Raw genomic sequence first — 14,265 nt, forward strand, 5'->3', positions numbered from 1 at the left:
TGCCGAGAAGGGGTTACTAAAGCAACCTCCCTGCCCAATAGGGACTGGAGGTGCGTGTGTGCGGCGGTGCCACTGTTTGAATCCCACCACCATCAGAACCTGTTATTAAAATTTTTGGATCCCACCACTGGCTGTGATATCAAAATCAGTCTTCAGAAGCAATTGCTTTTCCTTGATTCATGGTAAAGCTCTTCCTACAGGTTTTAAAGGCATACACCAAAAGTTCTTAGGGAACTTTTAGTAGATTGTTGATCTACTAAGCCCTTCATGTCATGGAAATAAGGATGCTTCGATGGATGCTAAACCTGATGCTGTTTGACCACGTGCTGAATGATGATATACAGCAAAGACTTAAAATAACATCAATTGACCAGTACATGAGGCAGGCACGGGTAAGGTGGTATGGTCACGTCATGCACTGTGAGGAAACATCCGTAGCAAAGACAGCCCTGCACCTTAAACCTGGCGGATGCCACCCACGTGGCAGACTCAAAACAACGGTGGATGGACACAATCAATGAAGACCTGCGGGCAAAGAACCTTACCCCAGAAGACACTCAAAATCATGACCTTTGGAAGAGACAGTTACAAAACTGACCCTACACGTGCAGGAAACTAGTTCGGAAAGACAAAGATCTACTAACCTGTCTATGTAGCTTATCACTAAATTCAGCTGTTTTACCAGAAAATGTTACGCTCATTTTTTTTAAAGGGTCCAGAGTGGAACCAGGAACTTACAGGCCAGTTAGCTTAATGTCTGTCCCAAGCAAATTAGTAGAAACTGTAAGCAAAAATAGAATTATTACATACATAGAGAAATAAGTGGGTTCTCTTGTGGATTAAAAATTGGTTATATGGCAGGAAGCAAAGGTATTAATGGACAGTTTTCACAATGGAGGGAAGTAAGCAATAGGATCCCATAAGGGTTGGTATTGAGGCTGGAACTGTTTAATTTGCTCATAAATTATCTGGAACTAAGGATGAGTAGTGTAGCGGAACAATTTGCAGATTACACAAAATTATTCCAGATGATGAAAACCAAGGATGACTCTGAAAGCTCCAGGAGGATGTCCATAAACTGGGAGAGTGGGCAACTCAAGTGAACTAACCCTGGTATTCATTATGAATCCCTTGTCTATAAAGCATAACTAGCTAGAATCACAGGAGGAGGAGAGATGTCCTTTATTTAGAACACGATTGTAAACTGCAGATTGATCATATGTATGCAGTGAGAGTCTGGCTAACTCAGTGTATTAAAGAACAGCTGTACATAAGCCAGGTTTTGATTACTGAGAATTCTGATGCTTCGCTGGATATGCAGGGAATGATGGAGAAGATCACACAGTCTAACTACATGTTCTGTTTTTTAACAAATTGGGTCCAGGTTCCTTGCAATCACACAGCAGCTCTGTTGAATGGCTTTTAAAAATAAAGGAGAACCCAAAGAAGCATGCAACGCTGCCATGAAGCGAGAAAAGGCTCTTTCCTTCCCCCCAAGCCATTTTCCATACTGAAACAGATCTGGGGGAATTCTGTCTGTATGCCATCAAGGCACAACTGACTTACGGTGACCTGATACGGTTTTCAAGGCAAGAGGCATACAGAGGTGGCTTGCCATTGCCTGCCTGAGCATGGGCTTACTGGCCCAAGATCACCCAACAGGCTTCATGTGGAGGAGTGAGGAATCAAACCCAGATATCCAGATTACAGTTATTCACTCTTAACTACTACAGCAGCTATTTGGGAGGAGTTATTTCCCCATTTTGCTGCTCCAATTTATAGTTTAGACCCTGGAATCACTGGCGTCTTGGTTTATTATTGATTAGTTAACTATTCTTATCTTAGCTCTCCTAATTATCTTGCTGTTTTTGCTCCAAACTATTAGAGAAAATTAGCTGCTAAAGGAGAGACAAGATAAGCATTGATAAAACAAACAAGTTGGCCAGTGGTTTTGTAGTCCCCTCCAGCTTTTCCCATGTGTTTCTGTGGAAGCCTTCAGAATTCTCAGTAGGAAGAAGATAGTGATAAGATTACCAGACTTCAAAGGAGAATACCTAGCAGGTCTACCAGAAGGAAGTCCCATCAATGGGACTTGCTGCTAGGAATATAGGATTCCATCCTAAGATTACTTAAAAGACCAGTACATCAGCCATATCTCATACTAATCAAATGCAAGACTAGGGTCTCCCCGCCAATATGACAGAAAATAAAATAAAAGTGATCTTACATTTGCATAAAAGCTAGTTATGTCCAGTAATAATTTTGGGAGTATTTAACATATCTGAGGGCTGTGAATTTAGGTAATCTACCTTTCAAGTAAATAGGGTATTTTCAGCATTTTGATTTCTCATTGTTTTAGGAAGCAACTGTTCAGCAGTCCTTATGGCAGAGGATTAAGTGAAGCAGTGCCACAGTCACTGGAAGGTGAAGGTACTCTTTATCATGTGGTGTTTTCAATTCTGACCACTCTGCTGCTTTCAAAGTCAGGTAGGCAATATTTTGATAAAGTGCTAGGGACATTTCGCAGTATATTTTAGTAGCTGAACTATTTACATTAGGAATTTGTAATGGAATTACTAATGCATGTATCACAAACACATACCCAGTTCAATCATGACAGTATAGTGTGAAGGGTCTCTAAAACTTTTGCACACATGTAATGCACACACATGCAGTGAAATAGATGAAATGATTTGCAGAGGCACAGGATGAGTTAAATATATATGCAGGAAGAACACAGTGGTGTTGTCGCAATAATACTACAGTTGTCCAACAATTGTACAACAATACTACAATTGTAGCAATAATAATACACAATGAATACTAAGATCCAAATATATTAGATTCTTGTGCGTGCTATCTTATACTGATAGCCATCAATGTCGCAGTGGTGGTGGTTAGACTAGTGTTGGACTAGGATCTGGAAGACCCAGGTTTGAAGCTCTATTCTGCCATGGAAGCTTGTTTGGTGACCTTGGTTCAGTCTCATAATCTCAGACTAACCCACTTCACAGGGGTGTGACAAGTGTTTCTCTCTGTAATACTGTGGCCCCTTCCATACGGGCCAATAAACACATCTTAAGGGCAGGATAATACCCGGGTTAAGAGTGGGTGGGTGGGAATTTCACACAGATCCCAATCCTAATGCGAGTTTGCTCCACGTTCCCTCCCCCAACCCAGGTTTTTCAAGAATCGTGATTTGTGTGATTCTTTTGTTTTAAAGCGCCGTGCAGCCATGGCCAAGCGAACGGCCAAGGAGGAGGCATGTTATGCAGCTGTGCTTTCCTCTTTTTGGTTAACTCCCGGCTCCCATCTGCAGAGCCACGCAGGCACTTCTGGGGACATGAGGCGTCAGCACGGCTCTGGGGGTTCATGGGTGCCTGCCTGCGTAGCTCCAATCAGTGGGACGTAAAAATGCACATGCACATGTGGTTGCAGAGGTGACTGCAACACTAAATCAGAGGTGGATGCCAATGTCCACTTGCTAAATATGCATTTTCCATTAACAAATATTCATACTTTAGTATAGTACAGTATTGATTGATTGATTGATATCAAGTCACAACATACATAGATTAGCATGGGGCCCTTATGCTCATGAGGTCCTTGGCGACTGCCCAGTGTGCCCATGCGTTAAGATAGCCCTGTGTTAGGACACTGCAGAGGCAGTGTTGGTGCAGCTTGAATTCAAAGTCATTTTCTCATTGAGAAGTCCTTAATAAGTTTCCAAGGATCCCCAGGGAATCCCAGAACATAGTCTGAAAATCACGTAGTTAGAACACCCCAGTAAAAATTATCTCTCCATTCCATCTTGCTCATCACAAAGGCCGGCTGTGTAGCAATTGCCAGCATGATGTGCAGAAACAGAGCCAGGAAGTACCAAAGGAGAATATTTACATCAGGAAATAAATTTACATCAGGAATTTTACATCAGTATTTACATCAGAAATAAAAAGAAGTGCAGATGAAAGGGGAATTAAAGGACTTACTCTGGGTGTACAACCAGCTTTATTGTAGTTGGTAGGAATATAGGCTAGGCATGACTGGGGGGGAGTTTCTTCAGTACAATGGTTTGCATTGAGTATAAATCATGAGTAGTTTTAACTTTGGCCACCAGAGGGCAAACTCAGCCTAGTAGAGAGCTAGATGAATTTATCATTCTCTAAAAGGGTCTTTCAAGGGCTTCTTAATGCTTTACGACCAAAACAAATCAAGGAGAGTTGCATTTCTCTACTGGGCAGTGGGAAAGCACAGCTATTAAAAACTAAGAAGAACCTGCACATTCCATCAAAAGTCCGTCCTTTCTCAACTCATTGTGCTCACTGGGACAAATAAGTCTTCAATTTAACAATGCCATCCTGAACAGAGTTATACCGTTCTCAGTTCATTGACTTTAGTGGAATGGTGTAATTCTACATAGGGTTGTGATGTTAATCATTGTGCTTAACTTTTGACTGGACCTTGCCTAGTTTTTTTTAATGTGGAAACTTCTTTGTCTGCTGAGGGAGGGATTAGTCTCGCCATTGTTTATTGTTTGTTTTAAATTGCAGAGTGGTAAACAGCAGTACTGCAGTCCAAGCTCTGCACATGACCTGAATTCAATCCTGATGGAAGTCATTTTCAGGTAGCCAGCTCAAGATTGACTCAGCCTTCCATCCTTCTGAGGTCAGTAAAATGAATACCCACTTGCTGGAGGTAAAGTGTAAACGACTTGGAAAGGCAAACCACCACATAAACAAAGTCTATCTAGTAAATATCATGATGAGATGTCACACCATAGGTGACTTGGTGTTTGAACCGGGATTACCTTTACATTTAAACTCCGTTAGAGCCATGACCTGGATGACTGAAGCTAGCTCAATCTCCTCAGATCTCAGGAATTAAGCAGGGTTGATCTTGGTTAGCAGATGGATGGGAGACCACCAAGGAATGACTGAAGCTAGCTCAATCTCCTCAGATCTCAGAAATTAAGCAGGGTTGATCTTGGTTAGCAGATGGATGGGAGACCACCAAGGAATGACCGAAGCTAGCTCAATCTCCTCAGATCTCAGAAATTAAGCAGGGTTGAGCTTGGTTAGCAGATGGATGGGAGACCACCAAGGAATGACTGAAGCTAGCTCAATCTCCTCAGATCTCAGGAATTAAGCAGGGTTGATCTTGGTTAGCAGATGGATGGGAGACCACCAAGGAATGACTGAAGCTAGCTCAATCTCCTCAGATCTCAGGAATTAAGCAGGGTTGAGCTTGGTTAGCAGATGGATGGGAGACCACCAAGGAATGACTGAAGCTAGCTCAATCTCCTCAGATCTCAGAAATTAAGCAGGGTTGATCTTGGTTAGCAGATGGATGGGAGACCACCAAGGAATGACCAAAGTTAGCTCAGCCTCCTCAGATCTCAGAAATTAAGCAGGGTTGATCTTGGTTAGCAGATGGATGGGAGACTATCAAGGAATAACTGAAGCTAGCTCAATCTACAATTCCCATCAGCCCCTGCCAAAGGTTCGCCACCACGATCATAAGGGTAAAGGTAAGCTTGCTCTTTGGTTCCAGAAGGAGGCCCTTTAACAGCACAGGGTTAATATAGGGTTGCAAGGTCCCCCCTGGCCACCAGCAAGGAATGGGGTGACGGTTGGGATGCCAGCTCCAGGTTGGAAATTCCTGGACATTTAGGGATGGAGGCTGGTGAGGACAGGGACCTCAGTGGGGCTCAATTTCAGAGAATTCCCCCTCCAAAACATCTATTGTCTCCAGGCAACTGATTCCTGTTGTCTGGAAATGAGCTGCAGTTCCAGGGAATTCCCCAGGTCTCACTTGAAGGCTGGGAGTCTTAGCCTAATGTAAGAAAGCCTTCCAGTGCCTTTCCCAGTCATCTACATTTGACCCCCAGCTGGGTACTCGTTTCACCGACCTCAGAAGGATGGAAGGCTGAATCAACTTTGAGCCGGCTATCTGAAACTGACTTCCATCAGGATCGAACTCAGGTCATGAGCAGAACTTGGACTGCAGTATTTCAGCTTACCACTCTGCCCCCACAGGGCTTGTGCTTGTACGTTAATGCTTCATTATGATTATTTGTGGTTCTTTTTTTTCTGGACAGTTTGTCCTGCACAATTGTCTTCATTATATGATACTAAATATGGTTTTGATGCCTTCCTAACCTGTATTCAATAGGCATACCATTATTAAATTCTCCAGATGATTTTTAATTGATATAAATTAATGTTACCATTTGATACAACACATTATCAGGCTCTTTTTTTCAATATTTCATTGCAAGATTGCTCTAACCAACATAATTATTTTCTGTCAATCTTCCATTCAGTAAAAGAAACTACAGTAATACAGTCCTGTCATACCACAGTCTCACTCTCCATCACTCTATTATGCAAAAGAATCTACTTAACATTCTACAACTTCCAACACCTGTTGCTTTACCCATAGAATTCATAATGATTATTCCCACATTCAACAAAGGTTCAGGCAGAGGCGTAGCAAGGGGGAAAAGCGCCCGGTGTACTGGTGCGTCCTCCACCCCACCCTGGAACGCCCCTACCACACCCCCATAGGGGCGCATGCCTGGTGCATTGCGCCCGCCCCGCCCCCTTGGAGCCATGCCTCTGGGTTCAGGTATTCACAAACTGTGAGGCTGACCACAGTTTTTGTGCCTACATATATTTGCGACTGAAAATCTTATTAATAGTCTATACTTGCCAAACCATATTTAGGCGTTGTCTCAAAGATGGGGAGAGACTGTTGTTTCCAGTTTTGTGCATTAAGTCATCCTAGCTACTATAACCATTTGCTGTATTTGTTCAAATGTTCTTTCTGACACTCAAGGTTTCTCTTTTTGCACTTTGATTTTGGAACACAACTTCTAGTTGCATTCCTAAGTGTTTGCTTCTTATCATCCCATTACTCATTCAGATGTTGTTCATTCCCAAACTTCTGGCAGTTCTTGAACTGTAGCCCTCCCTATCACAATATGGAACTACTTTGGGATACTTCTTACACTGTATAATGGTTGCAGCGGGTTTCCCCGCTCCTACTTCAGGTTTCCAAAGTAACATGTAATTCTGGTTCCAATATCAAACAGAACATCCAGACTCATTTTTTCACTCAAGGAAGTATTGGTTTTGATCCAAGAAGCTGAGGTATTGATGCACAAATTCTTCCCAAGTAACTGATTCTTATCCAGAATGAAGGCAGATTTAGGCCTCGACTAGGCATGCAACATAAGTTGGGAAAGATGTGGCAGAGAACAGAAGTTCTGGAATGGACCTCACCACTTCAGATTGATTGCAAGAGATGAATTGTATATGTTTTCCAAGATGCCCAAGTTTAACAATTGTCTGTTGGTGGGAAAGCATACAACATACAGTGGGACCTCGGTTTTCATTGCCTTCGGTTTTCATCGGTTTCAGTTTTCATCGATTTTTTCAGTGACAAATTTGTCTCGGTTTTCATCCATTTGCCCCTGTTTTCATCGATTTGCAGTAAAGTGCAGGGGTTTGTGGAGAAAAAATCACCCAGACAAAGCTGTTGCAGGCCATGTCTGCAACTTGTTTAATGACAATGTCTTGCCCCATTTCAGACAAATCTTAAAGAGGCATCAGAAACAGACCTCTCTGGACAGCTTTCTGGTGCGACATTGGTCCACTGGCTCTGAAGCAGGTCCTAGTGTTACTGTTTGTTACTGTTTTCAGCATTAAACACTATGTTTATTCACCAAAATGTGTTTTTGGTATGTTTTTGGAGTGCCTGGAACGGATTAATTGGATTTACATTGATTCCTATGGAAAAGTTTGCCTTGGTTTTCATCGGTTTTGGTTTTCATCGATTCTTTTCGGACGGATTACCAACGAAAACTGAGGTTCCACTGTATTAAGTGCTAAGCTGGAGCCTCCTTCTCTAAACAGACATATATCACTTCTATAGACTTTTTTCATGGGTGAACAATAAAAATGTGACTCTCCCTCAGCAGCCTGAAGTGGGACAGATCATTTCACCACCCCCCCCAATTATGCTGCCTGTCTAGACCAGGCCTAAGACTGTAAACATGGCTGATGACCTCTTACGTCTTCCCCTGTTCCCTCCACTCTACTATTCCTTTTCCCTCTGAAATGCCTCCTCTGACCCCAATCTTCTTTCTCTCATCACAGGGGAGAACAGTCCTCTTCCTTTTCAAGACCTGCTGCTTCATTTGGCTAGCTGCCTGCCACTTTTCAAGGTCTTTTTGTTTCCTGTGCCCAGCTTCCCATACTTGACCCTTTCCCAAAACTCAAATACTCATCATTGTGGTTAGAGTTACAGGAATTCTGTTTATTCAGGCCACAAACAGGCGCCCTTTAAAACAGGGGGCTCCAAGCTTTTTCTTTAATGAGAGCTATTTCAGAGTAATGATAACCTCCGTGGGTTGGGCCTATGGATGCAGTGCTTTAGCCCTCAAAAGGATGTGACTCTGATTAAGATTTCACTGGCAGTCCACTACTTGCTCTGTTTTCTTCCTTCAACATCCCTGACTTCAGTACCCTTCCAGCTTCCTGTCCCTGAGGACCCCATCCTTTCTGCTACTCAGTCTGACATCACCGATTCTGAGACTCAGTGACATCAGCTCAGCCTGTTGGTGCCAGAGTTTTCATTACCACCACAACCCCCCGCCCTTTGCCTATTCTAATATAAAATTAGTACATCTTTTGTCCTTCAGAACCAGTCCACCCAGTGACATTTCTTTTATCTCGTTCAGTCCGATGAAAAGCACCAGCAACCATTGTGCAATAAACAGCTTTAGATTCTAATCTCCAGAGATGGGATCCGAGACATCCAGATGCCCAGGTGGAATTGCTCAAGAAGATGCTTTAAAACAGCTCCTGTCATTGAGTCTCCCAACTATGTGTGTTTTTTTAAAGCCCCCAATTTTTCTATGCCGTTTTGGAGATTGAATCAGCCTTCTGACCTTGATGTGATATTTATCTGCTCCAGAAACAGCAGATCCTCCAAAACAGGGGCTACTGACAAGAGGCACTTTAAACCACTTCTACGTCCTATTTTTCTTTAAGAGGAAGGAAGAGCAGAGCTCTGATATAGTAAATGCCATTTCACCCAAAATTCAGGTTGCCAACCTCCAGTTGGAAGCTGGAGTTCTTCTGGAATTACAACTGATCTCCAGGCTACAGAGATCAGTTCCTCTGCAGGAAATGGCAGCTTCAGAGGCTGGACTGAATAACATATCATGGAGTCTAGAAGAAACCAAAGCTCTAGAGTGACGTCAGTTACCCTCTGAGCTTCCTTACTTTCCTTAACTCTACCTTCCTCAGGCATCACTCCCAAGTATCCCAGAATTTCTTGAATTGGCACTGCCAGACATAACAGTTTTCAGGCCTGAGTCTGAAATCAATTCTAGGATCTTTTGTGGGCAGGACATGAGGAGAGGGAATGGTACATAATGTAGTGATGTCACCTCATCAAGTGATGCTTTAAGAATTCACCCCTATCTCTGTGGTAAATACCATTGAAATATGGATGTCACGGAATATAGAGGAACTGTTGCTGTTTACCCTCTCCCAAACAAACTCTGCCTCAGATCAGAGAATCTCTGTGGTTTCTGAAACTTCTGACAGTGCAACTTTTATTCTGGCTACATGAAATTTACATGGTCTTTCAACATAATGCTAGATCCAAGTTGGCACACACAAAAAAGGCAGCAGAGAACATCCTCCCCAGTTGTAGATGCATGGAGAGAATGGATGAGTAAAATAGTGTCTCGTCTTGGCTGGGTACATTTTGCAACAGGATAATTCAATTTAAACAAAAAAAAGCAGGGGAAAACCCACTGCGAATCTGACAGACCAAGATAACCACTTCATGCATAAATAGTTATGATAAAAAAGAACGAAGAATGAAGGAACAGTTTAAAAATATTTTAAGAAAATATTTAGGCATATATAATTTTGTATAGTGTTTGAAGTTATACAATAATTAATTAGCCAAGAATCTGACCCTTATCAAGTGGGACAGCTAGCTGTTGTTAGGAGATGATTTAAAAACCTATAAATATGGAAGACTGAATTCATTGGGAGCCCTTATTACTTGCTTATTATTGGGTAGGGTATTTCTGTGGACTAATGTAATTGCTCTTCTTTAATTATCTGTGTGCCAGTAATAGATGGTACAATTTACTGTTGAATTAATCAGTCTTAATCATGTGTTCTAAGGTAAGTAATGACACCTGGGCACCACCAAAAATGTCTACAGGCAGATGCACTTAATGATGCATTGTCTTCCAGTGGCATCTACTCAGATTTTGCCCAAGTAATTGAATATCCAGACAAAGGTATTAATCATATTCATTAATGCAAAAATGGAAGACTTGGATATTGAAATAAATAGCAAAATACCATCTGCATAAAGAATTTTTAAATTCCAAAGAGTGATGTGCAAAGCCATGAATGCTATTATTTTGTCTACTAGCACAAGCCAGAGGTTGCAGACATAAATCTGTATTCCAGCCTTGTGGGAAATGCTACAAGGCAATCCATCTTCTAAAACTCTTGGGGCAGATCTCTCACGTGGCAGGATGTGGGCCTGGTGGCAATTGCTTAAGGGCACTGGTTCAATGTAAGTACTCCAGCAAACAATACGGGTTCCACCAACCAGATTATCCACCTCCTTTATTCTTCCAGACTTTGAATACAGAATCTCAGACAGTGTTGCCAGACAGTCAATGAAATGTATTTGCTTTTAATTGGGATCGGGCGCTGCCATTGCCACTATTGTTTGCTGGATATGTAATACAGTCCTACAGAGTTTTAAGTTATGAATTTTAATTAATTATTTATTGTGCGTATTGTTTTACTTGTCTGTTGTACACCGCCCAGAGCCCTTCAGGGGTGGGCGGTTTATTAAATCATCATCATCATCATCATCATCATCATCATCATCATCATCATCATCATCATCATCATCATCATCATCATCATCATCATCATCATCATCATCATCAAAAATAAGAGAAAGAGAGCAGCACTATCTAGTTCCCCTCTCAAAACAGAATGTTGCAGACGATATGCCATTCGTCATCACCCTGGGTCTGGCAGATGAATGGAGAATTCTAATCCACTTCAGACATTCTTAAGGAAAATTGAATGTAGTCAACATACCAAAGATCCATTTTCTGTATATTTTGTCAAAAGCTTTTTCAGCACCAAGTGACAGTGACTATTTAAAGCGAACAGATCAGTGGCCAGCCTAAGGCTGTTAGAGCCATACCTAGCTTTTATAAATCCTACCTGGTCTATGTATGCTGAAGTCGTAGCAACCTTTTGGAGTCTTCTAACAAAAATGGAAGTTAATATCTTAGCATTCACATTTATCTAAGGAATAGGCTGAAAACTTGCACACTGAATATGGTCTTCAGAAGGTTTTGGGATTGCAGCGATGTAAGCATGATATGGCCATGAGCCAGACTCAAAAATCTCATTATGCAATTGATAAAGTTTTGGAATTAAGTCATCCTCAGAGGTTTTATACCATTCAATAGGCAACCCATCTGATCCTGAAAATATGTAATTATTGATATTCATTCATATTCACTATCACAACTAGTATTTCATCTGTGCTTAAAAGATCAGCAAGAATCTGTTGCTGAATAATATCAAAACATGAAAGGATAAGGTGAGAGAAAACAATTTCCAAATCTTTTTGTAAACTCTTTGCCTTTGCAATACAATTCAGAACAATAATGATAAAACTGTGAATTTATTTCACAAGGCAGTATGTATTATTTTCTTCTCATCTTTGATCAAAGGAATATAGGTCTTATTCTTTCTCTTAAAAATTATATGCTAAAATTTACCTGGTCTCTTAGCACTTCCCCAGTATGACTTGTACAAACAAGTTAGAGCACTGATATACATTATTTAATATTTAACTCTTTGCAGTTCCTGATAAAAATCTGGTACGGGAGACATAGCAAACTGGCTTAAAAGATATTTCAAGCTGTCTTTCACCTTTGTAGACAGAACTGGATAGCCTGGCAAAGGAGGGTGCCCAGTATTAGGTAACTTCATGAGTGTTCATTTTGAGTCGTACTTAAAACCTAGCCGTGCTACATTAGAGATTCCTTAACCCCCCACCCCCACCCACCCCGTTCTATTTCCCCAAATAAATGCCCCCTGAAGCAACCATTGACCCTTTTGGATTTTGCCCATTGAAATTAACATCAGCTTGAGGTGAAAAGGGATAGATAGAAAATTGTCTAAGGGGTCGGGTTGAGCCTTGGCCTATATTTAGTCATGATGTAAGAGCCAAAGTAGATTTGACATGGGAGATTCCATCACAGATATCCTCCCCACCTTTGGTCTATTTTAGCCCCATGATCCTGGCCATGTACAGATCAGTCCAATGAATCTTCTAGAAACTGGAGGAAAAGCTGATGTGGATCATCTAGGGCGGTGGTTCTCAACCTTCCCTTTAATACAGTTCCTCGTGTTGCGGTGACCCCCAACCCTAACATTTATCCATTTTACAGATGGAGAACACTGATGCAGAGAGTCTTAGGCGACCCCTGTGAAAGGGTTGTTCGACCCCCAAAGGGGTCGCGACCCACAGGTTGAGAACCGCTGATCTAGGGCTCTACCACTGGGAAATTCCTGAAGATTTGTGGCTTAGAGCCTGGGAAAGTCAGGGTTGGGGATGGGAGTGAGCTCAGCGAGGTATAAAGCCATGGAATCTACCTTCCAAAGCCACCATTATCTCTTGTGGAAATTATCTCTGTAGTCTGGAGAGCAGTTCTAATTCCAGGAGATCTCTGACCCACCGAGAGGTTGGCAACCCTACAGGGGATCACAGAGCTGTTGTCTCCCTTTCTCTCACACTTCCTTATTCTTTATCTCTGCTTTTCTTATCTCTATTCAGCTGCTTATTGTCCTTTTTATCACTGTTGGCAAAATTAGTGTCTGAGAAATAATGAAAACTGAAACCCAGATAAATGGTGCCCAGAGGTGCCTTCATTCATTTCTGCTTTCTTTGTCTCGAGCTTCTCAGTCTGTCTTAACTGTGGTTCTTTAAAAAACAATCTGATAAACAGGATGATAAACAGGGCTCTTCTTAGTTGTGGCAATGGATCTTAGAGTGACTTTTTTTTTCTTCTTGACCAAGTTGGATTTCTTCTGAGAGGGCTGGCGTTTTGGGGAACCTGTTGATCCAGTCTCAAGACCATTACTGGTCCATGAATCCTCAGCTGTGGACATAGTTCTGATGTTTGTCCAGCAGCAAAGTTGCAGAAGACCATGGTGGCTGGGGCTTCCAAATTACACCACCTGAAAAGGGGGTATAAGTATGTCAAGCCCACCTCCCAGCGGTGGTGAGGTTTTTTCATGTTTCAAACCTCCCCATGCCACCAGGAAGCTTCTCTAGGAGTAGCAGGCTGGCGTGGCCGTGATACTGTGGCCAGATGCCCAGCCCTTTGGATGGGGATGTTAGACCGAGTCTTATGGCTGTTTCTTTGTAACATTGCTCAGCCAGATTCTTTCACACAGTATGTGGATTCTTTTTATTTATTTATTAAACTTTCTTTCATGTTGAATGCTCAAAGCCTAGTTTCTGTAAACACCCCGCACCTATTCAATCTTGCTATTGGAAGCATGATGCTATGTTTATAATGTTTCATTTAATTTCTCATTTAATTTATATCCCGTCCTCCCCCGAAGGGTTTATTATTTGTTTATTGTTTGTTTATTGTGTTTATTGATCCTATGTTTATTGATGCTTCGTTGCTTGATGTTATGATTACTGATGTTTGCTATTATGCTGTTGTTGTTCACTGCCCTGAGCCCTTCGGGGGAGGGCGGTATACAAATCGAATAATACAACACAATATAATGTGGGGCAGTTGCTGAGCTCACCATACTCTGAGCATAATAGTTCAGAAGGGCAAAAATGTGCAAAAAGCTCTCTCAGCCCCACCCACCTCACAGGGTGTTTGTGGGGGGGGGGGAAGGGAAAGGAGATTGTAAGCCCCTTTGAGTCTCCTTGCAGGAGAGAAGGGGGTTTATAAATCCAAACTGTTCCTCCTCCTCCTCCTCTTCTAGATGAGGCCTTTAAATGGTGATGCAGATACAGAGTACTGCATGTACACATCTGTCTATCAGGAGATAATCTTTCAGATTTGTTACCCACAGAGAAGCTTGGGAGTATCAATCAATCACAAGCCTTTATTGGCATAAAATAAACATACAAAATCAGCATACAAAATTTGCCCATTATTGC

This window comes from Sphaerodactylus townsendi, linkage group LG05, assembly GCF_021028975.2.
Source record: "Sphaerodactylus townsendi isolate TG3544 linkage group LG05, MPM_Stown_v2.3, whole genome shotgun sequence".
Taxonomy (NCBI): domain Eukaryota; kingdom Metazoa; phylum Chordata; class Lepidosauria; order Squamata; family Sphaerodactylidae; genus Sphaerodactylus; species Sphaerodactylus townsendi.